This window comes from Cyanistes caeruleus, chromosome 2 (genome assembly GCF_971803275.1).
Source record: "Cyanistes caeruleus chromosome 2, bCyaCae1.hap1.1, whole genome shotgun sequence".
Taxonomy (NCBI): domain Eukaryota; kingdom Metazoa; phylum Chordata; class Aves; order Passeriformes; family Paridae; genus Cyanistes; species Cyanistes caeruleus.
In genome coordinates, this window is record NC_141702.1 from 118,258,091 (window position 1) to 118,277,253 (window position 19,163).

General features: G+C 44.6%; 1 protein-coding gene across 6 annotated transcripts in view; it reads left to right on the plus strand.

The window, feature by feature from the left end:
* Positions 1-19,163, plus strand: part of LOC111926426 (uncharacterized) — a 384,290-nt gene that overhangs the window by 189,783 nt on the left and 175,344 nt on the right. For all 6 annotated transcript variants that reach the window (XR_015282459.1, XR_015282458.1, XR_015282460.1 and 3 more), the window contains one exon: positions 11,511-11,567. The gene's annotated coding sequence lies outside the window, so the exon portion shown is untranslated. The remainder of the gene's footprint in view (positions 1-11,510; positions 11,568-19,163) is intronic.

The window sequence follows — 19,163 nt, forward strand, 5'->3', positions numbered from 1 at the left end:
ATTATGTATCATAATAAACGTCATCCTAGCAACACGATTTGTTGAGAGTCAAACACAATACCCCACAATGCCTTGCCACAGATGGATGTGAGGAATCGTGGCTGTAAGAGCCTGGTACAGCCTGAAAAGGAATCAACAATTCCTACTGTCGTTTTAGGGGGCTCTTTCCTCCTCCCAGCACAGCCTTGGGAGGGAGGTGAGCAGGGAGCCTGTGTGAAATGGGGGTCTCTGCTGCACGCTGGTGCGTGTGGGAGCAAAGTGGTGTCAGAAGCACCGGCAGCTCGGTCAAAATGTGTCAGGGCTCCAAACTGGAAGGCTTGAGGAAGAAGAGGAGGGATTGTCATCTGGTTAAATTGAGAAATGTTGGGGAAGAAATATTACTCAGGTGCAGGACTACATCTTCTTTCTTTTTAATAACTGCTTAGCGAGAAAGCACTTCCAAGGTATTGAAAGTGAAAGAAAAAGAAATCCTAATGTAAAAATAAATGCCTTTGGTATAGAATTCCACTCAGACCTAAGAGAGATGTTTCTGAGTGGAGTCGGGTGTGATTCATATAACATTTTGCCATCCCCTGGGGAATGTCATCTCCTTCTGATGTCTCCATTTGCAGGAAAGGCTTCATTGCAGGTGCAGCACGAGGCTGCCACACCAAAGGGCTGCGCTCGCTTTCAGACCCTGACGCGCGCTTGCTCTGTGAGATACAGCAGCACGTTTTCTCTAATCCTTGCCCTGGCACCTGCTCCAGCATGTGTTTTTCCTTATCCCTGCTCATGACAGCCCCTGCTCACATGCTCTGTATTACAGAGGAGCTGCTGCCTCCCCGAGGTGCCAGTCAGCCCACGGTGGAGATGCTGCTTCCTCAGCACTGAACGCCTGGGGTGAGGCCACAGGATACTGTCCCCTGTCCCTAATGCAAATCATGTGTTTCCACTGCTGGGAAAACTATGGGAGGAGAGGCTCCAGCTCCTGTCTGAGGTGTGTCCTCTGATAGGAGCAGTCAGAGAGTCTAATAAAGGATTCTGTTACGTGGAGCAAAGCTTTTCCAGGATGAAACACTATTTTCAGAAGACCCTGATTAATTTTTTTCCCCTCCTCTTACTGTTTTGAACAAAATTATCACAATGTCTCTCTGAAATGGAAATACATGAATCAATAAGCTGTTAGAAAAAAGGAAACATCTTGGAAAATCACCTTAAGTGCTGCTAAGATGCACCTAATTTCTGAATGAGCATGGAGCCACTTTCACAGCAATCCTCATCCAGTCTGTAGTTCTGCAGTTCAAAAGCAGCTGAGCCAGTGAGACGCAAATGCCAGAGGAGATAAAGACAACCCTTCCTTGCACAGGTCCCTTGGGAGAGGAGGTAACACAGATACCACAGGAGCTCAGCCTTTACACAAAGTAAAGTGTAGTACCAAGCACAGGCCTGAAACTTTAAAGCCTGGACACGAGTCCACAACAGAGCCCTTCCAACCTGGGGAGAGGTTTATGTCTTTCTCAGGGGTGCCATAAAATAGAATCATCCATCATCCCTCAAAGTCTATATCTGGATCCAGAAATAGGTTTTGGGCTCAACTCTGCATAATTCATTGTTATTATGGAGTAATCCTATAAACCAAAAAACCAAAATACGTTCTCTTTTCCAAAGTGTGTGCAGGTTTTGGTGTTACAGGAAGAACATTTGGGTTCCTGTGGGAGGGAACCTAGAGCACCACCAAAAAAAAAAGAAAAAAAAAAGAAAAAGAAAAAGCTGTTATGGTTATTAATCAGAATTTTGTATACTTTTCAATTTGCTTCTCCAGGACTGATTCCACTGCACAATAATTAAAAAGAAACCCGTGCCGACTGCGGTGCCCCCCCGCCCGTGGAGCGGTGCCTGGCTGATCCCATTGTCTGCGCCCTGAATGCTGAGCCCACAGTTAATAATTAGTGAGCAGCGCTTAAATGGAACGGCACAGCCGATTCCCTGGTACACTGGCAGAGGCGGCGGCTGAGCCAGCCAGGACTTTGTCATCTTGGCAGGGAGCAGGGGAGCTCGCTGCCATCCCACAGCCAGCGTGCCGTGCGGGGGACCTGGCACCGCGCTGGCACCGCGCTCAGCCCGGCCAAGAGGTGCGGGCAGGACGGCGAGGGAAAGGGTTTTGCTGTCTGCTGTGGGGGGAAAAAAAGGGAGAAAAAGGACTCTTTTTTGGTATGGAGGTTTCCCAGAGATGTCTCTCAGGTTCATATTTATTGTTTATTGCCCGTAAAACTGTGTTTCTATGCTTCACAAAGCCATCATTTCGATGTAGTCTGCCTAGCCTGAAATGATAAATGAAAGCAATGAAGGGAGAGGAAGGGTGTTCTGGTGATTAAAACTCTGGATTTGACTTCAGAAAGTAGGTTTCAGTTCCATCTCTGCCATCAACTTTGGGGTGACTTTTGACCAGTCTTTTAATCTTCTTGGTCTTATGAGACCTGGGGAGAACAGGGATTTCTCCCTTTTAAATTTTTTTGGGTGGGTGTTTTTATTTCCCTTGTCTGGCCAGGCTGTCCAAGTCTTTCCATTGGGAATCCTTTTTACTATGTAAAATGTGACCAAAATGGGGTGCCACTGTAATTTTAAACTCCTGTTCCCAGTATTTTAACAATGCACTCATGGATATACAGAGGGAAAATAGTACAGTAATTAGAAAGGATGTGAATGGTGAGAGTGTGAACAGTGGAAAATCTCAGAGAGATCCTTTTCTGACTGGAGCAGGTTTATTTCCCTCAGTGGTGATTGAAATTAATATGGGCTCTTATTTTATGGAGGTACTCGTAAACTGGAGGAAGTGTGATGGCCTGTAGATGTAAAAGGTCAGAACAAATGATCTAATAGTCCTTTTTAGCCTTAAAACTATGAAGGAGAATGAAGGCTTTTAAAAATTACTCTTTTTCCACAGTTAGACAGGAAATGGAGATGGGATGACAAATCTAACCCCCAAGCTTGGACACTGCCTGTCCCTGTCCCTTTGCTCATTCCTATGCCAGTAGGTTTCCAGTGGGGCTGGATGTCCCAGAGGGTCTCTGAGCCACCTCCCTAAAGGGTACCTGAAAGGCAGTTGGAAAAAAACCTGTTGTCAGGAGGCTTTAATTCACTGTTACAGGTGATCACCTCTCCATTGGAAGTGTAAGGCTCCATAAATCAAGAAATGGCTGAAAACTTCTGCTCTGGTCTTTGCCAGCAGTTAAAGACAGCTCACGTCAGCCACGTTTATGTGCCCATCTTGAATCCCTGTGCCTGTTCCTATTGCTGAACAGGGCACTTCTTGTCACCATTTTCAAGCCAGCCTGTGGCCCTCTTTTAATTTTCCTTTTTTCTACTTACCCTGCAATTAAATACCCCTAAAGTGACAAACACACAAAGAGCTTAATCTCCAGCCCTGTTGCACACCAGACACAGGAGTGCACCTTGGTAGGAGGTGTCTTTCCAGACAAAGGCACATAATCGCTCATCAGGGCCATTGTTTTTGCTGCACGTGTGGTCTGGATCAAGGGCTCAGCCTGCACTTGGCAATGCAGTGATTCCCTTAGGGTTTGGAGTTTCCAAACTCAGACCAGGAGCCTTCTTTTGGCCACTTCCTTTAGCATCTCCAGGCAGGGAAGGACATTCCATGAGTGATTCACACTGTGAGGGTGATGCTACAGCCCCCAGTGTCACAGTCTTGTCAGGATGGAGGTACCTGGACAGGGACCTCTCCCTTCCCAAGCCCTTTCCAGGCAGGGTGTGAGGGACTTCCCAATCCACAGCCCGTGCAGGATCATCATGCTCAGCAGTCCTTCGTGGAACTCTCCTGTAAATTTGTCTAATCGTGTTTACAATCCATTTATATTCCTGGTCTCTGCTACCTGCTGTGCACTAAGTTGCGTAATTTAGTTATTCTTTGTAAAAGTGTTCCTCATGGGCTGTTTTAACCCTGCTGCCTCATAACTGGGTGTGCCCTGGTTCTTATGCTGTGAGGAATACTGACTAATTCTTTTCTGTTTGCTTTCCCTATACTGTTCATGATTTTATAGACTTTATTGTGTGTTGTCTGATTTTCCTCCATCATTTTGTAGCTTGAAGGGCCACATTTTTTTTACAGAAGTCAGCACAATGGGAGATGAGTAGAGGATTTGGTGGGTTATTGCAGATCTTGAAATATAGAAGAAAAATTGATCATCAGCTGAACAAAACATTAAACTTTAGACTTTTTATTAAAAAAAGAGTTTAAAACCCCCAAACCTTTAAAAGATCAGTTTGATGTTGAACATTAGTTCCATTTCAACATTGAATCCTTTTGTTTCTATGCAACCTGACAGCTAAATGTCAGAGTCCAAAAGATTTTATTCAAAAAGCTTGAGACGTTTTTGGTTTGAGAGTCACAAAATGTTTGCATAGTCCTCTGCAGTTTTCCTCCTCAACCTGCCCATTCGGTCTGATAAAAATCTTAGCAAATCTGCAGCTTCCCCACCCAAAAGGCCTCGTTTTACCCAGGGAGAAAGAGAAGCTGGCTTGAAAAATGTAGCCTAAAACACACATATTAGACTGAATATAAAAACCCTCCCAACACAAATTCGTCAAACGTCTGGTGCCAGGCAGATTTCCCATGGATTTTACTTTATGTGCGCTAAACACTCCACCAAACAAAGCCCATCCAGAAACGCGAACTCAAGAGCTGTTTAACACCGTAGATTTTCCCCTTGTATAACAATTATGGAAACAGGCTCGCTAATTGACATCGGATGCGACACTGTGAATCTGTGAATGGTGTTCAATAGCCATCATAATTCCTCATTTTACTGCTTTTGGTGGCGCAGGCCAGTAGTTGTGTGTAGTAGGAGGGAATACAAAACACGCCGTTCTAGCGCCAAACTACCTGAAGATTATTGCTTTTCCCTGCTGGCCAAGCGCGCCTGGATTTTCTCACCTTTTCAAGCTCAGGTCTTTGTTCCTTTATTTATGTTTTATAAGAGGAAGAAACTAATTAATCTCTTTCCTGAAGAAATGCAGGCGTGTGCTTGTTCCCACCTGAATTTTGCTGAGGGTGAATTCCTCACTGCTGCGGTTTTGAGTCCTCGGAAACGAATGGAAATGGATTTGCCTGCTCCTGATGTCTGCTGGAGCTGGGCTGGCTGGCCTGAGGTCCTTTTGGGGACTCAAGAGGGTAAAACATGTTGGTGAGAGGTTTGTCCCATGTGTGCCAATCAGACCCATGGGTGCTGGAAAGATTCCTCGTCCATAGCACAGATGTTGTCCAGAATAGTTTGCTGATTGCCTGTGGTTGCACATGAGAGTTCCAGCTAACCTAAGCAAGCTTTTGTTTCCTTCCCATCCTGCTAGTTTGGGATTCAATTTTAGTTTCTCTATTCTGAGTCTGCCTAAAAACTGATTTTTAGTCATAAAAGGAGGAATTCATTTAAAAATTGATTCAGCCCAAATATATAGACTTTGCTTGAAATATTCAATATCCAGTAGGAAATCCCCTGTATTGTATGCTGGGTTTATTTAGAGTAAATCTAGGAAGATCAAGACACATTTTAATATACAAATTATATTTGTTTTTAAGCTACAGTATTCTATCTGGACTCAGCCTGCTTCCATTCTTTTAAACATTAATCTTGCTTTTTGCCCCTAATCCTTTCTTTGCTACAATGAGCTTTCACTATGTGTGTGTGGGGAGGGAAAACCCTATTAGATTATAACATTTTATGAGTTGTCAACGATATAATGACATTAGCCACCTGACTGAGAAAGTAAAAACCTTTGTGGTGTCACATAACAGGTTAGAATGGGCTGGTAAGCCCTTGTGAAATAAACAAGGTAAAAAAAAATAAAAATCCTCCAAAATGTGTATTTAAATGGGTGTCTCTAACCCCTCCCTGCTTATTAGACCACCGAGAGCACATTAAATATTTTATACGTATGCATCTTTCTGCCTCTCCAAAATAGAAAGAGATAGGCACACATACATCAGTACATGCACACAGGCATAGACACACAAGTCTTTCAAAATCAGAAAGGTCTCAAATTTAATTGGAATGGAAAATGCTAACTAATTGGCATCCAAATTTGATTTACTGTAGAAACCTCATATTTGTTTGAAACACAACACTGTGTCTTGGAACACAAGCCCAGTCCTTCAAAAATCATACATGAGAACTGTGGAAGAATCAATTAAAGTTGATTTGGCAGATCTGCTTTTGACAAATATAAAGAAATCTCTGATTAGGCTGAGAAGAAAAGAATCCCTCTTTCGTGCTCTCTCTATTCTCTCCCTCTTTAAAGGCAGTAGATGTCAGAAGGGGGTGGGTAGTGATATGCAAAACATGGCCTCCATAACCAAAGTAGCCTGCAAAATTAGGTGTCAGCATGCAAAGCTTATTGATGTATGAATGCGGAAAATGAAAGCCGGCAGTAGACAGACGGGGCTAAAGGTGAGACAGCCACAGTGAAAGCAGCTGTACATCTACGTCAAGGTGTTGCTATATGAGCCTGCTTTTTTCTGGAGGGCCACAGCCTAACAAGCTGTGCCTGGCCATAAAATGATGAAACAATACAATGTAGGCACACACTGTGTGAATACCAAATAAATTGACTCGGGCCCCCCCCACCCCCTCCACCAACCCCTTCAAAGTAGGCCTGTGTGTTCATTAATAAATTCATATTCTGAGTTTTCAATAAAAGAAGAAAATGCAGTGTAAACTGGAGTTACTTAGTGACACCCAGCTCATTGCTTTTTATTGTTGCTTGCAGCTACGAAGCCTTCGCTGTGCACTAGTAGAATTTATTACTGTCTGTCTTTGTGGCAAGTTGGCGAAGTGAGCCTTTTGAAGAAAATTGACCCACACTTCATGAATATGATGAAAAATGCCAATAACACTACAAAGACAAAGCTCTTGACATTAGTGTGCAAAGAACTAAGAGACGGTAATGAAAATATTGCAATTACAAATCATATCCCTCCTCCCCGGCCGAGAGGCGTGGGCATCCGGGGCCGCTGGGGAGCCCCAGGACCCTGCTGGATGTGGGGCGGGCTGGAGAATGGCAGGGGGGGCAGGTACCCTTTCCCCTGCCTGCCCCCCTCCCCATCCTCCATGCTCTGGAGGAGGAGAGGGGTGAGAAGAGGAAAGCAAGAAAAGTGCTTAATCCAAGAAGGATTTCCCTCCCAGAAGGTTGCCCCTCTTCCCTCCGAGCCTGCGCGCAGAGGGAGAGTGGTCTCGTTGCTAAGGCACAAGATTAGCAGCCGTGGGGTCTGGCGTGCGCCTGCCCTTTGTCCACGCTCCTCCTAGAGCTCCTGGACACAAATCACTATCAGGCTGTGCCCTAATTTCCCCCTCTGTAAAATATTTTTTCCTTCTTTGCTTTATGAATGGAGCTTCTCTGACTGGCATCTTCTCTGAGCTACCTCATTCTGCTTGTGTGCCCTCCACTCTTTTGGTATTGCAGTAACAAGGATAAGTTAAAAATTAGCATTTTACAAGCAGAAAGGTCTGTCTCATGGTCTCTATCCTGGAACGAGTCAAGAAGAAGGAATGTGACATGCAAAAGTTCTCCATTTAATTCTTAACCTGGTGATTTGCAGCTTGATCAGTGAAAATCCATAAGGAACAAATAGGGCTGGCGCTTTTTTTCCCTACCCAGCAGCTGATGGAGCACTGGAACAAGGCAGCTAAGAGGATCCAAGCTTTAAAAATCCCCCAAAAAACCAACAAATAACCAACAAATTAAAATCAGCAATGAAATGTTGTTTAGCCCTGTGTTGAAAATTTGCCACTTTCTGAACTTATCATCAATCAAATTTTCTGTCACCAAGATAAACTGTAAGTGCCAGGCACTTTGTTTATGCATTCTGCTCTTATATTTATTGTGGAGAGACCTGCTAAAAATCAAATAAAAAGCAAGCATGCTATCTACTAAATTTGGGTGTGACAGTCATAGGTAAAATATCTTGCCACATTGGAATACTGGTGCCTGAACAAATCAGTCGAGCTTTGCCGTTCTCGTGCTCCTCTTCCCATTTGTAGGGGGTGACGCTTGTAAATGACAGCAAAACACAACTTTTCCTTTGTGATACGTAGCCACTGATGAGATAATTGTGAAGTCAACCAGAGCAATTCTGCAGTTCTGTATGAACTGATGGGCTCTCAAATATGGGCTGCCTGGGAACTGCGCTTCCATCAGACCTGTGCCACTTGTGGATCCTATGTGTGATTCCCGATGTAGTTTTGAGGTCCAGATGCAGCCCCAAAGCACTCAGACCTCTGAATGCACATCAGGGTTGTCTCAGCATCCTGAGCATCTCTTTTCTCATAGTGTGGTGTCCTTTTTGTGTCCTGGTCACATCTGAGGAGTCAAAGTGAGTGTCTGTACCTGTTCCCCTGGATGGCTGAATCCTTCCATGGAACATCCTCATTAGAGGCACCATGAACCCAGCAGGAGGAAATGACTCTGCTTTGAGGAGAACTAAACTGGATGTGATACACTTTTCCATGTTTTATAAATCACTTAGAGTTTTACAGTAAGTTATGAGGACAAAAGAGATTGAAAAGGAAAGTGAGTAAAGAAGCATCCAAACAGCAGGAGCAGCTACTGTATAAGAGGTGAGAAAACAGCAAAATGGACTGATTATGTCTGAACATCCATCCTTCTGAAGCCACTGCAGGTTAGAAATCATTGCTTGTGTTATATGGCTTTGAAAACAAGGCCGATGCAGAAAGCTCTGGAGGAACATATGAGACCACCACATAGATCAGAATGATGCCAGTGTAAAGAACAAAAAAAAGACAGAGCCAGAGAGAGCCAGCAGATTGTCCAGATATAAAGAGCGGCATTGAAATCCAGAGGAAACTTTCATCAAAGGCTGACTTAAGCGCAAAGGTTCAGACCTGACTAAGGAGCAGCTCATTTTTGGTTGCTCCAGAGCAAGACCTGTCCCCCCAGATCAGAGTGAGTGAGTGAATGTTCTCTTGCTCAGCTGAACGAGGCAGTGGCACAGTCTGGCCACAGATGGGGAATCTCACAAGTAACGACAAAGCCATTAGATAACATATTGGAGTGACTCTGCTGAGCAGGCTGAGTGCCTGCTCAGTGAAAAAAAAGAGAAGCAGAAAAAACACTGTGTAATTATACAGCCACCCCATTCTACCTTCTTCTTTCTTTCTGTCTCCATCAACATTAGGCTTCTACACCTTTTTCTTTCCCAGGGCATTTAGTGGTTTGTCTCTCTGACAAGGGATGTCCCATTTACATTAACCTTCCACAGGAAGCTACAGGTTTCATGACAGGACACTCCTTCCTGCTGCTAGGAACATGGGCCAGCCTTGTAGTGAGCTGAACCCCTGATCAAAAATGTTTGTTCACCTTATTCCTTGTATTTCACAAAAAAGTGCATCTAGGTAGTAGGACTGTTTATTTGGCATAATTGATTATGGTAAATGATGACTGAAAACCCAGCTGTGACACTGCTGGTCTTGTCTGCAAGTCAGATACAAGGAGATATATTTTTCAGGTCTTGGCATGTTTAGCATTTTAGGATGAACAATTTATCTACCTGGGTTCATTCTGCTGCTCCCAGAACTGATTGTATATTAGCATGTCTCATGAAAATCATGCGTGACATTACTCTTGCATCTATATATTGAAAAGAAATGAAACTGGGCCCGGATAAAAGCCCTTTGAAGTCGGTGGAAATGTCTCCCATCAACTTCAATATGAACAGATGAACACAGAAATATAGGATTGGAAAGGACCTCCTGGGTCACTGAGTCAGTCCTCTGCTGTCCCCTGCACTCCTTTATATAATCCCTTCTCCATTGGTTGTTTCTCTTTAGCCTGTCTAAGGCTGAGGATGTGCTCAGCATATTGCTGGAATTGTTATCCAGAATGAGATTTCTGCATTACAGGTAACCAATGGCTCCTGCGTGTTTGATTTGTCAGCTCTTGCAGGCGTGAACAATTCCCAGCGCGTCATCTGAAAAACGTAGTCAGGTGGATGAATGCAGGTGTCGGCAAGACTGAAGGGGGTACAGGGCTATCTGTATTCAGTCTGTGTGTTTGTCACAACTCTGAATACTCACATCACGGTTTCCAGTAAGTGGTGGATGGGATTCTTCATCCTGGCAGCAAAGAGTGGGGACTGATCGCAACAAAAATGAAAGGGCCTCAGTTTTGTGGCAACCTTAAAAGTTATAGGTAAAGGAAGGCCGTGTTCTTTGGATTCCTTTTTTATTTTTGCACAGTGTTCTGAGTGCTGAAAGTGAAAAGAACTTACTGAAAGGTAGGACTAGGAAGATTTCATGCCATTTTATTCAATGACAATTATTTATAAAGAGAAAATAGAAGAAAGGGCTGGAAAGGGTTAAAATTAAAAGCTGTTTCTAAAGCCTGCAATAATAATACAATAGACTGGTGGTAGCCACAGGCAGAATTTACTGTCCTTGGTCTAGTGAACCAGTATTAACCCTTCAAGTGTCCATGATGGCTCCGTGCACAGTGTCACTTTCTGCTCCAGTGTATGGATGTATGCTTTCTGTCAGATTGCTCAATTAATTATAATTGTCCTACCTTTAAAGGGATGGCCCTGGGCATACTAGGGGGTGTGGCCCTCATGGGGTTTTATTTCAAGCCATATCCTACTGTCTCCCACTCAGTCAATGAATCTTACTCATCAATATTTAATGACCCAAGTGTACCTTTCTTTTTTTTTCCCCTTTAAATTATTCTTCTACACAGCTAGACAGGTGCATTGTCTTCCCGTTATGTTCTGGCGACAGGGAAGGTGCTGCCTTGCTCTGTGTTAGCACATGAGAAAGAGGTGGGTAGAGCCACCCAAAATTTTGAGCAATGGGCATTACAGACCTCGCTGCCTCTGAAATGTGACAATAGATGTCTTGCTACAGATTCATTACCCAACAGGTATTCATCAGCTTCAAAGCTGCTTCTACCGGCTGCAGCACATGGGAAGAAATCTGTTTTAAGGAACAGGGCAGGAGAGACATCTCAAAGACTGTCCTTATTTTATTCTGTAGTGCCATCTCAGCTGCTCTGAGAGCTACCAGTGACACATATTGTGCTGTTCACACCTTGGTATGCTCTTGGACAAGAACCACATCCTGTGTATTATTGATATTTTATGACAAAGTAAAGCAATTTTAAAACATCAGGCTGCCCATCTGCTCTGAACTACTTTTCACAATATTCAAAATAGATGTGTTTCCCTTTTCTGTTTTCATATGAGGGAAATGCAGACCACAGTTAGGTTATGAGACTGGGGGCCAGGAATTTTTCTACTTTTAATCCTGTCTCTGACATTGATTCCTTCATTAGCCTTGGGCAAGTCATTTCACTTGGATATATTCGAATCACCACATCTATAAAATGGAGATGCAGTGAGGTGTCATGGAGATTTATTAGGCTGTGTCTGCAGCATACTTTGAAGAAGTCAAACCTTATACACCTGTTAATGAATGGAATTTTAAAATATGAATGAAAACATTTTCTCGTTTCAGAAGCCCAAGTTCTGAAGGAGTGTCCCGCAGACCCGTGACTCCTGCCGCAGTCAGCAGGTACGATTTTACACTCACTGCCTGAACTCATCCAGGAAAAATTACCTGGAACTTCACCTTGTGGCAGCACTGTGCCAGACAGCTTCCTGGTCAGAAATGTGTCGTTATTGCTGGATATCTTATTGTTCCTGAGAAATGAAAAAAAGCAGTTTTCACAGGTGAAGAATCTCTAGGAGTAGTTCAGGGAGTTGGTTCTCTGGGACTGGAAGATATACAGGGAAATTAGATTCCTCTATAATTTGATCATTAAGGAGTAAAATGCTAGGCTTGCATGAGTGTTTTTCTGCCAGACTGGATGAAGCCAAGATCTCAGCTGAGTGACAGGTAAGCTTTGGTGGGAGACTTGGAGGATTCACGAGGACTTGGAGCCTTTCCTGGTAGCTCTGTCTGGTGAAGGTCAGTAACTAGTGCAAGTGTCTTTAGCTTGAAGAGTAGCTTGTGAGATGAGTTGATCCCATTCTAGAGTGCTTGCGCTGACTCAAAGTTTTGGTGTGGGCAGAAAGGCATGAAAAATGATGTGTGGCCCTGTCTGCATCACCAGCCTGAGCCACACACCTGGGGATGAGACACAGCTCAGCTTTGGCACCGGCCAGAACCGAAACAAGCTGCTGCCAAACTTACATTGTCTTTACTCATGCCGGACTTTCTGCAGACGAGAATAAATCCCCTCTATGACTAATCTGTGCATGACTCACCAACTGTATCACAGCACAGACCTCGAGGAGCTGTGGGAAACCACGGTGCACTGAGGCATGTTTGAGACAAACGCTGACCCCTCTCAGCAGCCAGCAGGGTTCACACAGAAACTCAGGGCACGAGGTGGTTCCTGCAGAGCTGGGGCAGCGGGGGCACAGCGAGCTCCCCAGCCCTCCTGCTGCCCCCCTGCTCGGCCGCTTCCCAGCCCGCCCAGGAGGCTGCCAGCTACCAACCCATCACTGTTGCTGGTTTCCCAGCCCCTCTGCCCAAAGCAGAGAGTTATGTGTGAGATAGAGTGCTGCAGGGATTTTGAGGAAACTTCATGGAGCAGAGTGGTGGTGGTACAGCACAAGGGAATGGGAGCAGGTGACAGTGAGCTCAGTCTAAAGAGAGGAAGACACCTTGCTTGGGGAACTGGGGTGTGTGTTACAAGGAGATAGAGCAGCAATAGGAAGGGTGAGTCTCCTGCAGAAGATAAAGTAAGCCCCAAAAGTCATGGTGCAATAAGATCAAGTTCATTTTAGTCACTCAAAGCAGTTTGAATGAAGCTCTTCCCTCTCCAGGCACAGAGCTCAGCTGTGGCTGTTTCCTATGAGGAAAGCTGACAACTTGCTTCTCCAGTCCCTGCTTAGCTTCATGGTCATAACCAAACCCATTGTTTCTTCTAACATGTAATATTACAAAAAGGGTGTTTAAAAAGCCAAGAATTTCCCTGCATGGTCTAGTTACAACACAATTTTAAAGCCTGTATTCAGGCCTTGCTTTTCTCTCTGAGCACAAAGCAGCTGGGAGTGTTTCAGGGGAGGCTTGCTTAGCCCTGGGGGAATGGGTGAAGAGGGTGTTTCTGTGACTTGTTTGCAAACCCCTGTGGCTGTTTTGAGGAGAGGCTCCTGGGATTTTACACAGTCATGTACATCCCTTCTGACTCGGAAAGATGGCTTCTGTCCAGGGTTTGGCAAAAAAAAAAAAAAAAAAAAAAAAAGGAGGGGCCTCCTTCAAAGGCTGAGTTTTGCTGGCTTAAAAATAAAATGTGGCTAATGAAACCACCATTCACCACCCTCCTTGTAGTGCTCCTCTACCCATTCCTACATAAAGTAAGGAAAATAAGGAATGAATGCAAATGTATCCAACAGTAATAGGAGAGCACTGGGCTCCAGAGGCGCCTGGAAGTGGAGATAAGATCATCTCAGGTCAAAGAAGGAGCCTGGCAGCCACAGTCCTGCTCTGTGGAACTCAGTGAGCCACAGCCCAGCTTGCCTGGAGCAGGTGCCACTGGCCTCTCTTCAGCTCTGCACCCTGCCAGTGGGGGTCTGGGTCCCTTTCCTGGGAGACCAGGGCTGTAGAGAAGGGAAATCACAAACAGAAGTGATTTCCACTTTCCTCAGTATCCCCAAGTGGCTGCGTGCTTGCTAAGCTTCAGGCTGTTTGGTTTTCTCTTTTCTGAATCTGGCAGTGTCATTTCCACACTGGAGGCCTGTTTCACTGTGTTTCTGGCAAACCTCTTTGGTTTGACTTGTTTCACCGCATCATGATCTCTTCTTGAAGCCTACATCTTCCAGGAAAGCTTTGTCATTCATCATCCCCCTCTCTGCCACGTTCAGTTTCAGCTGGGTCCAAAGTGTCCTTGTGTTTTTGAAGTAGTGCAAAGCCTCCTGGCTTGGGGGTCAGAGCAGAAGGGAGAGAGAGAGAGAGCATAGTCCTTACGGCTCTGGATACAAGCAGTGTTCGGAAGTGGGGAAGAGGAGGAAAAAGAAGATCCTCAGGCTGTGTGGCTTCCACTCCCCTTCTCAGTGACATCCCTTCAAGAGACAGCTGCCCCATGCACCTGCAAGTTTACCCATGTCCAGTCCTGGCTCATTCTGATGGAGAGGAGCTTTTCCCCAGAAGAAATTCCGTATTTGTGACTTTCAGGGCTGCGTTTTTCCTCCCATTCCCTGTTACTTGTCTTGTTACAGATGAGAATTGTGTTGGTGCAAGCCATTGTGTTTAAACTTGGGACAGAACTAAAGCACAGCTGTATTTTGGTCACTGGATTTCTATAGCCCCAGTGGAAGTGTACCAGAAATATGTAATAATACATACAGAGTTGTTTAATTGTTGTTCTGTTGACGAGGTGGCAGAAGTATCCATGGCAGAATTCATGGGTACTTCTTACAAGGCCAAAAGTGGGGACAAAAGTCCTTTTGGCCATGTTTTTTTCTACAGTCTCTCAGTTGGACCATGTTTTACAGAAGGCTTTCTTGGAAGTTCTTTGGAGAAAGTTGATTTTTCAGCAAAGTTGTTTGGGGTGAATCTGGTATGGCTGGAAATGAGGGTATAAAATTGAGGTTTTGTGTAACATCTGCTCAAGGTTACATCGTGGCTGTGCTTGCTGCTCACTCAAAGAACTGAAACCATTTTCTAGGCACAGACCATCTCCATTTTCCACAAACTTGGGCCCAGATGGACCAAGGTCAGAATTTAATATGGGAGCAACAGTTACAGTCCAGTTGTTGGCTAGGGATGGATTTGGATTCCTGATTTCAAGTATCCATTTTCGACATTTTTGTAGTCGTGTGATTGCCTTGAAAGCAATGAACAAATTTCCTTTGGCCTCAGTGGGCTCCAGAGGAGAAACCACACTGAGATAGCAGAAAGGCAGATGTGGGAGCCAGATCTCTGCTCTTCACCACCAGAGCCTGTCTCGCTCCTCTGTATCTCACTTGTACAGAGACAAATCAAAATTCAGGGACTTGTGCCACACTCTCTTCATAATGCATGTGTACAAATATTTGCATGCAACAGCGGTTCAAAGGAGCCTGGAGATAGTATCTTAACTGTGGTGCTTTCCCAGACCATTGCTGTGCTTTGCCTTTGTGAATAAAGGCAGTAGTGTCTGCAGTCAGGAGATCTCTCATATAGATTTAATCTGGCTGTTTTCCTCCCTAGGGAGCAGAGTTGAGGATAGCGAAGTTCAAGGTAGCGTGTGTTTGAGTTTTGCAAGCAGAATAGACATGGAAATTTGAAGCCTAAATTGCACATTCCAGTCTTCTTATGGAAATGGTCAGCAAAGAGGAAGCAGAGTCTTTGGTACTGATCATGTGCCAGTTTTGAAATACCAACACAGGTCCAGAGAGTTTATTTCTAAACACCCCACGTGTGTATGGGCACGCAGGCACAGGCGCTGGTGCGGATACACACCTCTGTGTGATGTTTATAAACACTGCCCCACCCCTCTCTGCTTATAGATCCCATTGATGATTGCTTTATTCATCTCGTGGCAGACCCATTTAAATGAAAATACATTCCCCATTCCCTTGCTACTATAAATTCCGTGCTGTGGGGAAGTAGCAGAGTGCTCTAGCTGTACCTCCGTGGAGAAATGCCCTGTTGAGGAGAGGAGTATTATACAGGGAACAATTGACAGCCCTTCACTTCAGTGGGCACATTTCTCTGTACAGCTGCATCACCACTAATGATAAATGAGTAATGTTTGATAGCTGGCTCCGTTGCCTGACAGCTACAGTTTTGGCCAGAGGGCCACGACAGGCTTTAGACTTCTGTTCAAAATGAGTTAAACATATTAGGTATTACGAAGCCACAGAAGCCTCGAGAATGAGTGCTGAAATGAGTTATCAAGGTATGCTCCTGGGTACACAACTTGCAAAGCAGATGTCATTCTAATAATGTGTGATATAGAACATGTCTGGCCTAAACCCTGCTGGATGAAATATGAAGCCCCGTTGGTGATATTTAATACCATTTTATGAGGTGCCATCTTATAAAGACAATGCCCGCCTTATGTGGAATGCTTAAGGTATTTTGCCAAAGGCACTGGGAGGTATCTGAACTAAGTAGAATTTTTATTATTTTATAAGCCTTTACTTTGTAATATTTCTGTTTCTACATTATTGTGGTACTAGCTGCACTAACCCTTTGTCTAGTGAACTTCATGAGCGGTTTGCTGATAGATTGACTGATAGCCACGGCTGCCTGTGGATGTAAAGGCCAGTTCCTACCTAAATATATTCCTAGCAAAAAAAAATAGACTAAAGTAGAAAGCAGACTTCAAAAGGAAATAAAGGTTTACAGGAGGCACTCTTGGAAAAGAGGTCCTTGAAGCTATGAGATACAGAAGTTTCAGTGTTTTTTAAGGGAGTAAGGCCTGGGAAGGTTGTGAGTTTGTGTCTTACAGCTGCAGCATTCATTTTGCCTTGAATTGTTGTAGCAAACTTTGACTTCCTGTTGAGACTTCTGTGTCCCTTTGCTGATATCCCAAAGACATGTATCGAGTCGCTCAGTTTTGGGAAGATGATGAGTGTTTTCACTCTCCAGTTCTCTCCTTATTTACATATTTTCATTTAAGGCTGCTTTTGTGGAACCAAATTGCTTCCTTGTTCAGGTCTGTTGGAAAGCGGAGGCAGAGTGAGTGCAAGCGGTTATTCTGAGCAAATTAGGTGTCTCCCTGGGATGCAAAGCCTGTGCTGACAGGGCTGTGGAGCTAAAGACCCCAGTGGGGGTGATACTTACATTTCAGTGGTGCTGAGTCACTGAAAATGGGCTCAGTGCTCAGAGCCACTCACCGCTGCCAGAGGATCTGGTCTAACACAGCAAGGGAGTCGTTTTCTTGTCCTAATCCTACATCGTTCTTTATCTCACAGTTCTTCTAGTCTTGCATGCTCCTCTGTCTTGCCTCTCCTGAGAAAACAGTGCCCATGACCTAGAAAGCAGCCACTTCCCAGAGCACTCACTGGGGAAAGCTGAAGCTGCCCAACTTTTGCTGGGTGACTTGATCCAGCAGGGTGTCTCAATCCAGCAGGGTGTCCCAATCCAGCAGGGTGTCTCGATCCAGCAGGGTGTCCCAATCCAGCAGGGTGTCTCAATCCAGCAGGGCGTCTCTTGCAGGGTCCCCAGTTCTCCTCCTTCCAGGGTCTCCTGCTCAGCCGTGATCCGATTTGATGAACCTCACAGAACTGGGTTCTTGTGACTCCTTCTGCTGATTTGTTTGTCTGAATAAACATCAGCAGTAAAGAAATTACTCAGCTTGGTGTGCCAGTGACCACCACATAGAATTTCCAGCTACAAAGACATCCCTGAGCTAAAATATGTGGCGGTTCTTGCTCTTAATCCTAAGGCTCTCATTCTGCCTCCCCGGGTAAGTGATCTCTCAATGTGTGGTAGTGCAGCCTGATGCGAGGAGGTGTTAGGTTAATTCCCTTTGATAAAACCCTACTAACTTTTTTTTGCCCTTGAAAAACTTGCTTTCCCTTCCAAATGCATCATCCTGCAAGCCCAAGGTTCACAGATATTCAGATTCATCTTCCTTTATACCATAAACATGCCAGATATATATAATCCATTTGGACACTGGCAAGTGATGACTATCAGAGGCAGAATGGGTACTGAGGGGCCCATAGTTATACAGTAACATCAGCTTGGCAGCAGCTCATCCATCGTGCTGGATGATCTGTCCATCTCCCTGCCTATGGCTTGTAGCACATAAAATACAGAGGAAAAGTCAGACCAAATATTCTGCGTGCGATGCTCGTCTCCTCTCAGCCCGGCTCTTCTAGCCTCGGTTTTAAATGCACTCATGGACCAACTGTCTGGTCGAGATGCTGCTTGTTGAAAGAAACGTGTCTTAGAAATTCCTGAAAGTCACTGCTCAGTGTGTGACATGTCAAGTTACATCTGCTGTGTCACGAAACATCAGCGTGTTGCGAAAGACCGTAATGAAAGGTGACAAGACACGCTGTAAACAGTTTCGGTCGATGTTTTTATTTATCCCAGAGCAAATTTCATGCAATATCATGATCGCAGGGAGAATTCAGCTTCTGTTCTGTCACTCAGCAAAACTTTTGCCTGTGGTCCTCTGTCGACTGACCCTGAACATTTTGGGTGTGGAGGTAGCTCAGCCTTCAAGCCGAGCGCTCTTGGGATCACCGCCCCTGCCCCAGCACACGTGGTGGTGGGTCTGTGCTCCCCCACCCCAGGGACCCCTAGGGGTCAGGAGTGCTGGGGTGGCATTTCCCCCAGCCTCAGCTGTGTCCCACCATCCTGAATTTCCTCCCTGTCTCCCAACAAATGTGTGGCCAGGCACGGGGCTCCCCGAAAGGAGCTGTGCGGGATAACTCGGGGTTCCCACAATGTGCTGGGGCCCTTTGTGGGGCTTTCTTTGCCTTCCAGAGCGAGCTCATAAACCCATTTGCAAATCCTCCATTTGAGCTGTACAGGTGGCTCATGTTTATCGAGGTTTTCTACTTGGAGCTCATTTCCTTAAAATCTGTCCTTATGTTTGCTAAAATCCACACAGTCCCTGTTCCAAGCTGCGCAAGGCTTTTAGCTCCCTTTTTTCCTCTCAGCATTTTTTGCCTATATTGTTGCAGGAGTCAAATGGGGAAATGCACAGAGCTGGGAGATTAAAGATGTAAATTTTATAAACAGAAATCAAAGGTCCTAAATCCTGAGCAAAGAAAAGCCTACATAAGTATGAACATTAAAAAACATACATAAATAGTACTTCAAGGCTGAATGTGTTAAATTATTCAACAGTTAAGTCATAAGTGTTCTTAAACTTAAGTATAAAAATGCCCTTGACAATATTTCATAGCTGTGCATTTCTTTAAAATATTTAGCATTCTCATTAAAGAGAAGGACTTTATTTCATATATTAGTTACACTCCTGCTTGTTAATATGAAGGAATTTAGTAGCAAAGAGCATTCTTATGTATATAAGCCAAAGACAATTTACATATAAAGTTGGACGACTATTCACTTTTTATTTATTCCTGGATCATCTGCAACCACGCAGAGCTATATAGCATTTAAACAAATTTGTTCCTTAATGTGTAGTATTAATATCTCCTGCCCCAAAATATCATTTGCTAATGCCATCGCGGAGACAGGTTCATTCAAAGCTAC